Below are 14,640 nucleotides of genomic sequence, written 5' to 3'. Positions count from 1 at the left end.
CAGCAAGGATGGGTTATACAGAATAAGGCTCTGAACTGTGGACCACTTAACATCGCTGCAGAAATTTCAGAAGTAATGAGGTTTGTTTGACCACCAAAATTGAAAATTTGGATTTTGACTGACATTTTTCCTTTTGATTTTAACCAACATTTTCAGGGTCTGCAGCACTATTTACAATGCTCTGCAGAGCCCATTCATTCCCGTTTAGTTGGCAGGCAGTGCAGGGTGTGGGAGGGAGGGACTTGAGAAGACAGCTGCTGCAGGTTGTGGTGTGACAATGGCAGCCATGGATTTTTCTAGCCTACCATCCCAGCTCAGGTTTGCTTGTTCAAATTTGCTGCAATCATTTTTTCTAGAAAAAATAAAACCCAATACACAAATTTTCTACTTCTTGGATATTACATGGGGAAAATAATCTCCATCCTCTCTAGCAAATAAAAGTATATTTCAGTAAAGAGGAAGATTAAGGATGATTTGAATGCTTCTTTCTAACTTATAAATACATTTAACAAAAATAATAATTAATTGCCCTATAGAGTGTAAGCATTAACAAGCAGATCATTTAAAATATTTCTTCACAATTTTCATAATGAAAAAATCAGACAGTACTGGACCATGGTAAAATGTAGGAATTTTTTTGGAAAGAGAAGCACAGTCTTGAATGTAGTGTTCTTTATGATATAAAAGACTAAATAAGGAATATTTCATTTATTTCCCCAATAGTGAGTTCTTTATGCATTTTACAGAGGATTAAATAAGAAGAGGGTTCATGCAATTGATTCTTTGTAATTCTATCTCAGAGCCATTCTGTTCCTTATGTAAATGAGGATTTTTTCCTCCCCTTGGAAATAAGTAACAATAAGATCTAGGTCAGAAATAGACTATTTAAGCACTGATAATCCACAAATATATAAATGGAAGATCAAAGGAAATAACCAGTTTACCCAATTTGTACTTTTTAGTCCTCATCTGATTTAATAGCATTCAAACTATGGAAAGTAAAAAAAAAAAAATTACTATTATCCTATTTTTATGACTAATTTCTTTAATTTATGTCATATACATACATGGGTATTATGTTAACAGATTCATTCTGTAGACAGTAAAACATAAAATATTTTTATTTCATAAAATTTGTGGAATTTTAATTATTTATTTGCATGTCTATACCTTTCTTCCATTAAAATGTAAGTCCTACTTCCTGCTAAAATGCCTTGCATACATTAGGCATTATTTATGGTTTTAGGCTTTTTTTTTTTTTTTTTTTGGTATCAGGGATTGAACGGGTCATTCAACCACTGAGTCACATCCCCAGTCCTTTTTATTTTTATTTTGAGATAGGGTCTCATTAAGTTGCTTAGGGCCTCACTAAATTGCTGAAGCTGGCCTCAAAGTTGAGATTCTCCAGCCTCAACCTCTCAAGTTGCTGGGATTACAGGCCTATACCAACATGCCCACCAATGTTTGTTGAATTAAACATTTTCATGGCTAGTAATTTAAGGGTATTTAATAAAGTATTTTACTGTGTATATGTAACAAGCATTTACTGCATTTCTGTAGTGAACCCAGGGCCATCTTCACTAGTGGGAAACTCAGAGGTAGTAGCTTGGTCTCTTTTTTCTTTGTTTGTTTGGTTTGTTTTGTTTTTTGGTGTTGCTGTTAATTTTCAGTACTAGGGAATAAACCCAGGGGTACTTTCTTACTGAGCTACATCCTCAATCTTTTTTATTTTTTTATTTTAAAAAAGGGTCTCTCTACGTTGTCAAGGCTGGCCTCAAACTTGTGATTCTCCTGTGTCATGTTCCTGAATTATAGGCATGTGCCACCACACTAGGTGCTTGGTCTCTTTTCTTTATAATCTTCTGAACTAGGGAAATAATTAAGAATATACATTTATGTAGATTTGAGAATAAGGTGTTTGTAAGTGTATGAAGAGGGACCTTGTCAGATTCATTACATGACCCCACATATCATAACTTACATAGGAAGCAAGAGACTTGCTTTACTTATTCACCTCTTATTCATCTCTAAACCCATTTCCATCTTGATGCTACTCCTACCACTCCTTGAAACTAAAATCCTCCAATGTTTGTTGCTAAATTCACTGTATACTTTTTAGTTCTTGTTAACTCATGATAACCTTTGTCACAGTCCACTAGTTTCTTTTTCTTGAGACAGTTTCTTCCCTTGACCTCAAAAACTTTCTGGGCATGCTGACATGCACCTCTAATCCTAGTGATTCCAGAGGCTGAAGCAGGAGGATAGCAAGTTCAAGGCTAGCCTCAGCAATTTAACAAGACCCTGTTCTCAAAATGAAAAATAAAGGGTCTGGGAATATGGCTCAAGCCTTAACTTAGTCGCCTGGCACGCGCGGGGTGCTGGGTTCAATCCTCAGCACCACATAAAAATAAAATAAAGATGTTGTGTCCACCGAAAACTGAAAAATAAATATTAAAAAAAAAATATCTCTCTCTTTTCTCTCTCTCTCTCTCTCTCTCTCTCTCTCTCTCTCTCTCTCTCAAAAAAAAAAAAAGAAAAGAAAAAGAAAAAGGGCTGAGGATGGGCTGGGATTGTGGCTCAGTGGCAGAGCGCTCACCTAACACGTGGGAGGTGCTGGGTTTGATCCTCAGCACCACATTAAATAAATAAATAAATAAAATACAATTACAACTAAAAAAATAAAATAAAAAGGGATAAGGATATTCAATCCCCAGCACCACAAAAGAAAACCTATGTGTGTATGCCTGTAATCCCAGCTACTCTGGAGGATGAGGCAGGAAGATCACAAGTTTGAGGCCAGCTTGGGCAATGTAGTAAGACCCTGTCTTAAAATATAAAAAGGGCTGGGGATATATAGCTCAGTAGTAGAGCCTAGCGTGCACGAGGCCCTAAGTTTAATCTACTACTTCACAAAAACAAAACAAAGTCTGTGTTCTGGGTTTTCCTCCCACATTTTGTTTCTAGTCAGTCTCTGTTCGTTCTCCCTCCTTTCCCTAATCTTCAAATGTTGAAATTCTTCAAGGTTCAGACCTTTACTTCATTTTGTTGTACTGTATACATGATCTCGTCCATTCTTAGTGGCTAGCAAGCGCATCCATTCCCAAGCTCAAAATCCTTTTTATATGCTATTACTTGGTATCTTTTCTTAGGTCCAGATCATATGGTAAATTCTTTGGACTTTAAAAATTATTATTTATTTACTATGCTACGGATAGGACCCAAAGTCTCATGAATGCTAAGCAAGTGCTCCATCACTGAGCTATAACCCCAGACCCTGACAAAGTATTTTGAACTTTGTTCTAAAGGAGTTTGAGCATGAATCCATAAAATGTGAAGCCTTTACATTCTAATCGAAAAGAATGAAAAATTGTGTGAAAAAAAAGCATTTTTGTAAAATTAATCTGACAGATGCATGAAGTAGGGGAAAAGGCTGGAAACAAAGAGACCATAAGGAGGTTATTGCAATAATTGAAGCAAAAGTCCTCAGATCATCATTACTTACAGTGAAAATGGATATAAAAGGACAATAGAAAATGCTATTCAAAGGAAGTACGCTATGGTGACTGGTTGGACATGTGGCAAAGAAGTAGGAGTCAAAATTAACCCTTAAAGTTTTTAGCCTAGAACACTATAAGAATGACACGGTAAAGGTGCTGCAGATAGAACAATGGAAGTTGAAAAGGGATTCGAGTCTGAGCAGGAAACGTGTTTGTGTATGTATTGAGAGAAGGGTGTTGAGGGCATGACAATTCAGTCTTATGTTATATACCATTTGAAGTCATAGAGGGGTTAAAGCCAGAAGGCTTGGAAGCCACTGAGAATCTGAAATTGGCACTGTTCAACAAAAGATCAGGACTGGAGGGTTGGAAATGTGTATTTGGAGTTTAAATGACAATTGCATTGTTCTAATTAATGCTGGTGATATGTTATAAAAAATAGATTTTTTCCAAATGTAATCCAGAATTTCAGTTTATGCCACTGAATGGGAAAGAGATAGATTCAGGTAATATTTAGGATGTTGATTTACCACATTTAGGAACAAATTTAATTAAAAATTTTATTTATTAAAAATTTTAATAGGGCTGGGGATGTGGCTCAAGTGGTAGCGCGCTCGCCTGGCATGCGTGCGGCCCGGGTTTGATCCTCAGCACCACATACAAACAAGATGTTGTGTCCGCCTAAAACTAAAATAAATAAATAAATATTGTTTTTAAAAATTTAATAAATATTAAAAATGTTTATTAAAAATAGAATATAAAATATATATTAAAAATAGAGGCTGGGTAAAGTTCAGTGGTAGGGTACATGCTTAACATGCTTATAGCCTTGGGTTCAAACTCTAGCACCAAAATAATGACAATGATGATAATAAAAACAGTAAAGGACTGCAAAAAAAGAAGTGTCAGAAAAGGAAATGAGGGCTGGGGATGTGGCTCAAGCGGAAGGGCGCTCGCCTGGCATGCGTGTGGCCCGGGTTCGATCCTCAGCACCACATACAAACAAAGATGTTGTGTCCGCCGAGAACTAAAAAATAAATATTAAAAATTCTCTCTCTCTCTCTCTCTCCTCTCTCACTCTCTCTTTAAAAAAAAAAGAAAAGAAAAGGAAATGAAGGAGGAGGAAAAGCAGCAGATGTTGATATTACAGAAACAAAGGCGAATGTCAACAAAGAGGGCTGTGGCGGGGAGTGTATTTCAGCATCAGAATGTGTGCTTAGCATGTTCAAGGTCAATCCCCAGCAAGAGGTGAATATTATTGAATACTGCAGATTTCATACTGGATTGGATATTTCAAATTCCAATGCTAAAATACTTATTTTTAAATAAAGACAGAAGAGTGTTCATTAGATTTAGCAACAAGGAAATCAGTAAAGGAAATAGCAAGGACTTGGCATGAAAGATATAAAAAATGTATACTGTCTCATAGTTGTTCAAGACCCAAAGATGGAAACTGTTATTACAATACAGTATGTTGGGCTGGGAATGTGGCTCAGGCGGTAGCGCCCTTGCCTGGCATGCGTGCGGCCCGGGTTCGATCCTCAGCACCACATACCAACAAAGATGTTGTGTCCGCCGAGAACTGAAAAATAAATATTAAAAATTCTCTGTCTCTCTCTTTCTCTCTCTCACTCTCTCTTTGAAAAAAAAAAAAAAAACAATACAGTATGTTGAGGCAGCAGTTGTGGTTCAGTGGTAGAGCCTTGCCTGGCATGTGTGAGGCCCTGAGTTCGATCCCCAGCACCATATATAAATAAATAAATAAAATAAAAAAGATCCATTGACAATTTAAAAATATTTTTTAAAAATACAGTATGTTGAATGTAGTAAGATAGAGATCAGAGCAGGATCGACCAAACACAAAGACAGGCTGGTTGCCTGGTTTTTGAAATGCTGTGGATTTACATTTCCCAACTTCATTCCACCGTGGTGCCCACTGTCTCATCATTGCCTCTGCGTCCTTTGTGAAATGACCATATGTGTTCATCTCACACCCACTTCCTGATGCATGTTTAAGTGCTAGTTATCCCTTAAAATTCTCTAACAAAATATATCTCAAACTCTAAATTAAACAAGGGAATGAACATGATTATTCTAACACAATGAATTTACATTTACCTTCAATTCAGGGTCCAGTAACAATAAATGTGTTGAGTGAACTGGCTTTCACTATGTGTGCCCTTAAAAGACTCTCTACTGAATTCACCTTGGCCAAATTCCAATGCTAAAAATCTAGAATTCAGAATTTTATTTCAATCTTAGCATGTTTTGTTTTGTTTTGTTTTTTCCCTCAAACCCTGGTCAACACAATAAAATATTACTATTTTTTTTTTTCATTTTAGGATTATCTAGCCAGGCATGATGGCTCACACCTGTAATCCCAGCAGCTCAGGAGGCCAAGACAGGAGGACTGAGAGTTCAAAGTCAACCTCAGCAATAGCTAAGCAACTCAGTGAGACTCTGCTTCTAAATAAAATACAAAATAGGGCTGGGGGCTGTGGCTGTGGCTCAGAGGTAGCACACTTGCCTGGTATGTGTAAGGCACTGGGTTCGATTCTCAGCACCACATATAAATAAATAAAATAAAGGTCTATCAACAACTAAAATATATATATATATATATATAAAATAGGGCTGGGGATGTGGCTCAGTGGTTGAGTGCCCCAGAGTTCAATCCCTGGTACCTCTCCACAAAAAAGAATTATCTATAGTCATTCTGGTTACTGAACTTTATCTATTTAGGGAAGGATTTTTTTTCTTTTCTTTTTTTTTTATTGGTTGTTCAAAACATTACAAAGCTCTTGACATATCATATTTCATACATTAGATTCAAGTGGGTTATGAACTCCCATTTTTACCCCGTATACAGATTGCAGAATCACTTCGGTTACACATCCACATTTTTACATAATGCCATATTAGTAACTGTTGTATTCTGCTAGGGAAGGATTTTTTATGTGTATAACAGAAATAAATACTAGTGAGGGGCTGGGGTTGTGGCTCAATGATGGAACACTTGCCTAACATCTTCAGCACCACATTAAAAAAATAAATAAATAATAAAGCTACTGTGTTCAAATAAAATATTTTTAAAAAATAAATAGTAAATAAATTTCTATTTGAGAAATAAGACAAAAAATTAAATAACACAATATATACCTGTACTCTGTAGTATAAAAATGTATCTCCCACATTGTAATATAATGCTTTGAAGTCACTCATGAATGTTTAGTCATTTACTGTACTACTCTTTTTAACAAAACATTTATGAGCTAAAATACACATTTTAATTTATAATGTTGTTCTGGTACATTGGGATAGTGGTTTACCAAGCTTACTGATGAAATCTGACATTGAGAAAGTGAACAAAACTTAAACAGGCTCAAAGACATTCTGAGAAGAGAACAAAAAGGAAATGGAGAAGATAATAATATCAGTTTTAATGAAACAGTTTATAATATGGTTACATTTCATTGACCCAAATTACACACACTTACAAGAATGCACATTGAACCACCTCTGTCCAGGCCCTTCCCTTTCCTGAAGCAGATGGAAATTAGGTGGCAGATTGGGAAGGTTGCCATGGTGCACTGGCTACAGAGATTTAATAGTAATCAAAAGAAGCTCCAGAGTCTCCTCCCCCAACCATCCAAATGTAGGTTTCTCTCTTTTCTTTCAAATCCTTGTCTTAATTAATTCCATCTTGTAGATAAACCTGGGTGAGATTGACTTACCAGTGAACAAAAAAAACATTTAATGTTTGCAAAAGTGTTTATTGATGCATTAGGCTTGACTTAAAACAATATATAGCTAAACACATAAAAAGCCAGAATTCATTTTTTAAATGTCTTATACAACAATCCTCCATATTCAAGATTTATATTTGATACTGGTTTTATTCCCTGGATGACTTGTAGACGTCTCAAGTTAAATAAATCTAAAGAGAATTAGGGTCACCCCCCCCATTACTCTCCTCAGCATTTTATATTTATATTTTCTATTCTCAGTATCAGTTTGTTATCATCATCTTGCTGGCCTATTATAAGTACTTTATGTATGTTAATTCATATGGTTAATTCCATTGGTCATTAAATTCTGCCATTTATATTTCAGAATTATCTTTTTTTTTTTTTTTTTTTTTTTTTTTTTTTTTTATTTATTTATTTTTTAGTTATTGGCGGACACAACATCTTTGTTGGTATGTGGTGCTGAGGATCGAACCCGGGCCGCAGGCACGCCAGGCGAGCGCGCTACCGCTTGAGCCACATCCCCAGCCCCAGAATTATCTTAATAAGCATTTGCAGAATGAAAAAAATTAGAAATCTAAAGCTTGACCATTTTTTTAGCCAAAGGACCTAATGCAAGGGGAAGATGTAGCAGAATATTTAGTACTCAGTGTTTGAGGTTTATCTTTAAGCATTACATGTATTAATCTAAGTTCAAAATGGAAGATGCCCCTCTGAAACATGTTGGAATGATTCTGTAGGTCAGTATATACTAGCTAAAGTAATTGTAGTAATAGTTAAAAATACAGATTTCTAGCTGGGGAACAGTGGCACCCACCTGTAATCCAAGTTACTTCAGAGACTGAGACAGAAAATTTTTTCAACCCAGGAGTTCAAGACCAGCCTGGGTAACATAGAGAGATCACTGTCTCAAAAAACAAATAAATAAATAGGGTTAGGAATGTAGCTAAGTGGTAGAGTGCTTTGCTAGCATATGTGAAACCTTGCAGAAGAAAAAGGCTGCAGGTTTTTCCTTTCTTCCCTTCACCTGTTTATATGCACAACAATTTGTTATTCTTTTTTTTTTTTTTTTTTTTTTTTTTTTTTTTTTTGGTAGTACTGGAGATGGAACTGATGCAGATTCATCCTCAACTCTTTTAGTTAATATATTTATTTTTAAAATTTGAAACAGGGTCTCAATAAATTGTCCAGACTGTCCTGAAGCTCATGATCCTCCTGCCTCAGCTTCCTGAAGAGGTGAAATTACAGGCCTGTGCCACTGTGCCTGGCTATGGTCTGTTATTCTAGTATACAGTTTATAAGAGTTATGGGGTTTACTCAAGATAACACAGCCTGAAATAAGTACCCTCTTTTGTAGGATTGTCTCTGGATATAGTAAATTTTAATAAATAAATCCACTCTTAATCTTTTAAAAATGATTTCAGTGTTTTTAGATGTGTAAGAGAGATTACACCCTCCCCCTCAGGTTACTAAGCAACCTATCATTCAGTTGCTAGGAGACAGACTAGCAAGGTGGGGGGTACTTTGGTTTCCAGTTATCTCCTTCACAGTTATATCCTAGAGACTTTTACAGCTTTAAAGAAGAGAAAAAAATGTTAATAGTATATAGAAAGGATAGAGAGCCAGAGGCTGGGAATAAGGGAATAAAATAAGGAAAATAGCAAGGTATTTGAAAAGAGTATGTGAGTTTGGCAGGGAAAAAGCTATTATGCAATTTCCTGAATGAGTCACAGAAAAACCTTAAATTGCTAGTGCTGAATTTCATATTCTGCATGCTTCTACCTTTTCTAAAAACAAATCAAATTGGAGAGGAAGATCCTTCAGCATTCACAAATATATCCAGAAGTGTAGAAATCAATAGTAACTCCAATAGAAGATGGCAATTACAAACAAGGCACACATTTAAAATTCCGAAGACAGATATACAACACTATTTCCTTCCATTTTCTCCTTAAAATAGAAAAAAAGTAGCAGTTCTGAGGGAAGTTAGAATGTAAGTATTCAAATTTAGAAGCAAGATGGTCATATAAGCTATCTTCTATGCTGTACCTGTAGAATTCCGGGATATCTTACATGAAAAACCCGGTTCCAGGTTTTGTTGTGTGCATGTGAAAGGCTGAGTCTTTGTGTCTTTGTGTGCCTGTGGTATTTACTACTTCTAGCAACCAGGAAACTCCCCAGTGATTGTTGCTAGGTCCTCATAGACCTATTTGCCTGAAACCTTAAGTTAGTGCCAGAAACACCAGAGATAAAAATCGTTGCAAAAAATCCCACTCCTGGGGCCTGGGGTTGTGGCTCAGTGGTAGAATGCTAACCTAGCATGCATGAGACACCGAGTTTGATCCTTAGCACCACATAAAAACAAAATAATATGTCCACCTAAAACTGAAAAAATACATAAATAAAAAAATATTTTTTAAAAATCTCACTCCTGTTATCCCCACTGGTTTTACAGCAAACAGTCCATTTTGTGCTCAGTTGAAAATCAGTGTAAAATGGAAGCTTCACACAAAGAATTTATCCTCAGCTTCTTTGTGAACTTCAGTTCTCCAGTGTAAAACACTGAGAGGATATCAGGGAATAGTTTAATTGAAATAGGAAAATAAGATGTATATTCTGGTGTCTCCAGCTTTAACTAAACGTATAATAAAGAATCTGAGAGGCTGGGGTTATAGCTCAGGGGTAGAGCACTTGCCTAGCATGGGTGAGGCACTGGGTTCGATCCTCAGCACCATATAAAAAGTAAATAAATAAAATAAAGTTATATATAAAAAAAAAGAATCTGAGCCTGGCATGGTGGTGCACACCTACAATCCCAGTGACTCAGGAGGCTGAGTTAGGAGGATCATCAGTTTGAGGCCAATCTGGGCAACTTAGTGAGATCCTGCATAAAATTTTTAAAAAATGAAAAGGGCTGGGGATGTAGTGCAGTGGATTCAATCCCCAGTATGGAGGATGGCAGGGGGAGGGGGAGAATCTAAAGCCAAGAGCACAAATAGAAAAGATTTTATCAGACTTAGGTGACTTCCAGTTCAAGCAGTGTGGTCCTCAACATTTGCTGACACCTTGAGATCACCTTAAATGTACACTAAGACAATGGTACAACTGATGGTACTATTTCCATAATAGGATTCCCGAAGATACTAGTTAAAGATCCATATCATCATCCTCCTCAGAAATGACTGACATTATCTTTCAAAATTAGACATCTTGGCTCTTAGATTAACTCCACAAATCAATACAACCCACTTACTCAAGCCATCCTGTACAAACACAGACTTATGTTCCTGCATGTCTCCTCCCCAGAAATAGATGGTTACAACTCTGAACTTGGAAACAATTACAAATCTGAGCTCAGATTTAGAAAAGGTTAATATTGAGATAACATAAACATATACTTATGTCTGGCACCTAGAGTCCAAAAGAAAGTCTGATTGTTCTGAATATTATGAATACCTAATGAAGTTTAAGTACTTAAGATTTATTATCTAATTTAATTCTCAAAATAATTCTAGGAGATAGGTACAGTTGTATTCACTATTTTCCTCAGTTGAGGAAACAGGTTCAGAGAAGTTAAATAATATGCCCAAAGTCTCTTACAACTAATAAATGGCAAAGCAAACATTTAAACCTGCTTCTGTCTGGCTTCAGTTTTTAACTCTCAACAATTATTCTGTTTTGTTTAAGGAAGAATGTTTCCAATATGAAAATATATTGTGTAGCACAATATTGTATCAAAGTGAAGAGCACAGGCTGTGGAATCCCTCTATTGCTTTATAGGATGGGATGGTGCCAAAATGTCTGCTTAGTCTAAGGTTGGCCTTCCAAAGGACCCTACCAGGACAATCCTTTACAGTCCAAAAATTCTACCTCCCTGGATTTCCTCAAATCTAGGTTATTTAATCTGGAATAACACCCTGTGGGATCTATAGATGGATGGCTCCTACTGGGCTCAGAAATCCTAGTTCATAACGCCTGTTTATCCCAGTGGCTCAGGAGGCTAAGACAGGAGGATTGCGAGTTCAAAGCCAGCCTCAGCAAAAGAGAGGCATTAAGCAACTCGGTGAAACCCTGCCTCTATACAAAATACAAAATAGGGCTAGGGATGTGGCTCAGTGGTCAAGTACCCCGAGTTTAATCCCATGTACCCTGCCCCTCCCCCCAAAAAAGAAATCCTAGTTTAGTCAACCTGATAGGTTTGGGGGGTTTTTTTAGACAATTATTTGCCCCTGGAGTCACCCTGCATTCATCTCCTCTCCTCTTCTCCTTTCTTTATTGAATAAGATCAAGAGATCATTTGGGGGAACGAGCAACCATGTGGTCTAAATTATAATTTAGAAAGAATATTTTTTTAAAAAGATTAGTCTGAAGGACTACAGTGTTTTACATTAACCAGAGCTTAGTTCAGTGTCTGAGAGCCACACTGAATCAAAATCTTCATTTCAGAATAAAATCCTTGCATTTCCTTTGCATGATTAAAAAGTTCATTTAGTTGATATATTTAGAACAAAGACTGATTTAATTTTTTAATTTTCTGGAAGTACTGGAGATTGAACCAAGGGCCTTGTACACTGAGCATCGCCAACCCTTTTTATTTTTATATTTTGTGACAAGATCTCATTACATTGCCCTGTTTGGCCTTGAACTTATGATCCTCCTGCCTCTGCCTCCTTCCTGAGTAGTTGATATATATATATATATATATATATATATATATATATATATATATATATATATATATATAATTTTTAAAAAAACTTTTCTGCTTGGGGCTGGGACTGGGGCCAGTGGTAGCACACTTGCCTGGCATGTGTGAGACACTGGGTTCAATTCTCAGCACCACTGTATAAATAAAAAATAAAATAAATAAGGGTCTATCGACAACTAAAAAAAATTAAATTAAAAAAAAATAGTTTTTGGGCCGGGGTTGTGGCTCAGTGGTAGAGCGCTTGCCTAGCATGCATGAGTCACTGGGTTCAATTCTCAGCACCACATATAAATAAATAAATAAAATAAAGGTCCATTAAAATCTAATGAAAATATTTTTTAAAAATACTTTTCTTGGGCTGGAGTTGTGGCTCAGTGGTAGAGCGCTTGCCTCAAATGTGTGAGGCACTGGGTTCGATTCTCAGCACCACATATAAATAAAAAATAAAGGTCCATCAATAACTAAAATGAATAAAATAAATATATTAAAAAAAATACTTTTCTTCTTACATGCACACTGGGCAGAAAACAGGAAATAGTCACATACAGGTGATTAATGCTAGAGCTTGATTGTAAGTGATACATATATATATGTATATATATATATATATATATATATATATATATATATATATACACACACATATATATCCATCTTCAAGTAAATATATATATATTTACTTGAAGATGGACACAGTATATTTATTTTATTTTTTTATGATGTGCTGAGGATTGAAGCCAGTACCTTATGTGTAACAGACAAGCACTCTACCATAGAGTGACAATCCCTGCCCTGATTGTGTTTTTGAGAACCAACCTTATGTACCTATTCCCAATTCTATGTTCAGTGACATCACATTGGTGTCTTGAATTTGACCATGATTGAAATTTGCACCATGGAAATTTATAAATGCTACAAATCAAGCCTCTGTTCCCCTCCCTTTCTCATTGCTACTTGTTAATCACTTGTTAGAAAATCACTAGGAGAGGGGTTCTTAAAAAATGGTGTGTTGTGGCTGGGACTGTAGCTCAGTGGTAAACTGCTTGCCTCTTATGTGTGGGGCACTGGGTTCGATCCTCAGCACCACATAAAAATGAATAAAGATAGTATATGTTCATCTACAACTAAATAAATATATTTTTTAAAAAGTGCGTCAACAGTATAACTTCAGTGAAAAGTCATCTATCTTTGTGTCACTTGGCATCATATTGCTGGACTTTGTATATCATATAAATGAAGGAAGTCATTTGCTTAGTGATGTGTGCTAATACAAGTATTATTAAGCAAGGAAGTAAGCACAAACCTTCAAGCACCAGCCTTAATAAAAATTGTGTTCACCATTTAACACAGAACAAGCTGTAATATGATACAGGTCTTCTCAGAAGGTTTTCTATATCTGGGAGTGTCTTACTAGAGAAGATACAATGTAGGTTGCAGGGTGTTTTAGTCAGTTTTTCCTCCACTGAGACCAATAGGCCTGACAAGAACAATGTTAAAGGAGAAAAAAATTATTTGGTGCTCATGGTTTCAGAGGTCTCAGTCCACAGTCAGCTCCATTGCTCTGGGCCTGAGGTGAGGCCAAACATCATGACAGAAGAGTGTGTTGGAGGAAAGCAGGTCAGGTCATGGCCACTAGGAAGCAGAGAGTGAGTGATCTCCTCTCACCAGAGACAAAATATATATACCCAAAAGGCATACCCAGTGCTCCTACTCCTCCAGCCACTCCCTACCTGCCCACAGTTACCATCCAGTTAATCCATCAAGTATATTAATTAACTCATCAGGTTAAGACTCATAATTCAACATTTCACCTCTAAACTTTCTTGCATTTTCTCATACATGACCTTTTGGGGAATACCTCATGCCTAAATCATAACACAGGGACAGCACATGTTTCTCATTAAAGTATCTATGGGTAGCATTTGGATTCTGGGATATCAGCTAAAGAATCTTTATTAACAATTGGCTTTGTCTCTGCATATGAGGAGTCTTATGATTTGACTTCGAATGGTAATTATTTGAAAAATGGTATTTAAAAATTCTGACTCCTATAGCTAAATGATTTGAAGATATCTATGAAAATAGTTAACATTGGGGCTGGGGCTGGGGCTCAGTGGTAGAGCACTTGCTTGCATGTGCAAGGCCCCGGGTTCGATCCTCAGCACCTCATAAAAATGAATAAATAAATAAATAAAAAGTTATAAAAAAAAAGGAAAAGTAAAATGTCTGTTAAAAGAAAGAAAATATTTAACATTTCTTAAGTTATTACTATATGTCAGTCTCTGTTCTAAGCATTTTAATTGTATTAACTCATTTATTCTTTTTCTACAACTCTTAGAATTATATATCAAGATGTACATTTAGTTAGCGTCTAGTGATTTTTTTAAAAAAAGAAAATATAGTACCACTAATTCAGTGTTTTCCCAATGCTTTTGACTAGTAATGTTGACTAGTATAGTGCCTTATTTTTTACAAAGAGTTTCACATCTATTACCTTATTTAATCTATACAACTATGTGGAATAGATATTGTCACATAAGACAGAAACCCACAAAAGTTCTTGATTTGAATATATCTAAGCTTAGGATTCATACTCTTTCCACTATTTCAGAGATATTTCAGCAATAATCTATAATCATTTAATGAAATTTACCTACTAATATTTCCTAACATGGAATATGGAATGGAA

The sequence above is a fragment of the Urocitellus parryii genome, chromosome 5 (assembly GCF_045843805.1).
Source record: "Urocitellus parryii isolate mUroPar1 chromosome 5, mUroPar1.hap1, whole genome shotgun sequence".
In the NCBI taxonomy this organism is placed as follows: domain Eukaryota; kingdom Metazoa; phylum Chordata; class Mammalia; order Rodentia; family Sciuridae; genus Urocitellus; species Urocitellus parryii.
This window is presented reverse-complemented; position numbering follows the sequence as displayed.